A 1,348-nucleotide genomic window follows, 5' to 3' on the forward strand; every position below is an offset into this window, starting at 1 on the left:
GAGTGTGGAGATTTGCATCACACCATGTTGCATCCTGAGCGGTCCCAACGACATCGTCAACAACCACAACGACGTCAACAACAACGACAACGTCTCCAACAACAACAATGTCTCCAACAACAACCACAACGACGTCAACAACAACCACAACAACGTCAACAACAACGTCGAAGACCACAACCTCGCCAGCAGATGCAATCTTTACGTCGCCGTCAGCTGGTACAACGTCGTCGTCCCCAACCACGCCGTCGTCAACCTGTTGCAGTTACCCAAAATGCCCAGGAATTGGTACAACAGATTGTTGCAGCTGTGGGTCAGTTGTCGGGGGCATTAAACATTGCACCAGTGCAAGAGGGGCGTGATGTCGAGGATCGATCTGGCAACGACTTGATCGACCTCGACTAAGCCGCATCGGCCACTTATTCAGCGGCGGTGTAAGTACGGCCCAAGCCATACTTTCGCGGCTAAGGAGGACAAAGAAGTCAGTCTTCGACTACAACCGAACGCCAGCGGCCAAAAAAAAAAAACAAAAAAATAAATAAAAACATATAAATATAAAAGAATTTTTTTAATAAAACAAATTCACAAACATTTATATAAACAATTAAACAAACATTCATACAAACAAGAAAAAAACATTCAAACTTTAAAAAATAAGTGTCGTGAGTGGTTCCCACAAAAACACATACATTTATTCTTTACAACAAAAAACATAATTGAACTAATAAACAAAACAACAGTGAAATATTTAAAACCTACATTGTACAAAACAAAACAAAACAAGAAATTTAGCAAACACCACTTTTTAATATTTATTTTCAGGTTCCTTGAAATTAGTACAAGTCGAAATAAATCTATTTCATTTGTTACATTTCTTGTAACAAATTTACCATTTGTTTGAGTTATCCAAACAAAACAACAAATTCCCAATTGTTCCAAGTGGAAATTTGTTTAATAGTTGTGTTTTGTTGCTAACATTGAGTGTTAACATTGACAGTTAGCAATAAAACGATTTTTTAACTTGTATAATTTTGCATTTAAATTTGGGAGCACTTTTACTTTAAATGATAGTTATGGAAAATTTATTTGACTTTTTGACTTTAAAAATTAAAAATATATTTTTTTATTTAATTTCAATGATAAAAAGGATTTAAAGAGATAATACAATGTTTGAGGTACATACATATTTATTTCTTAATTTGGCATTATTTTAATGAATAAAAGTATTTTTTTTAAGATTTTAAATATGATATGGGATGACGATGATTTTGAGGAAGAAATGGAGGTACTAATTTCCACCTTAGATGATTCTAAAAGTTCTAATACTAGTAGTAGTACAAGTGACACA

General features: G+C 34.1%; 1 protein-coding gene across 1 annotated transcript in view; it reads right to left on the reverse strand.

Moving 5' to 3' along the window:
* The window catches only part of LOC124419598 (calcium-binding protein P-like), a 2,907-nt gene that overhangs the window by 1,342 nt on the left and 217 nt on the right, over positions 1-1,348 (reverse strand). The gene's annotated exons all lie outside the window — the stretch shown is intronic.

Source organism: Lucilia cuprina, chromosome 4 (assembly GCF_022045245.1).
Source record: "Lucilia cuprina isolate Lc7/37 chromosome 4, ASM2204524v1, whole genome shotgun sequence".
Classification (NCBI taxonomy): domain Eukaryota; kingdom Metazoa; phylum Arthropoda; class Insecta; order Diptera; family Calliphoridae; genus Lucilia; species Lucilia cuprina.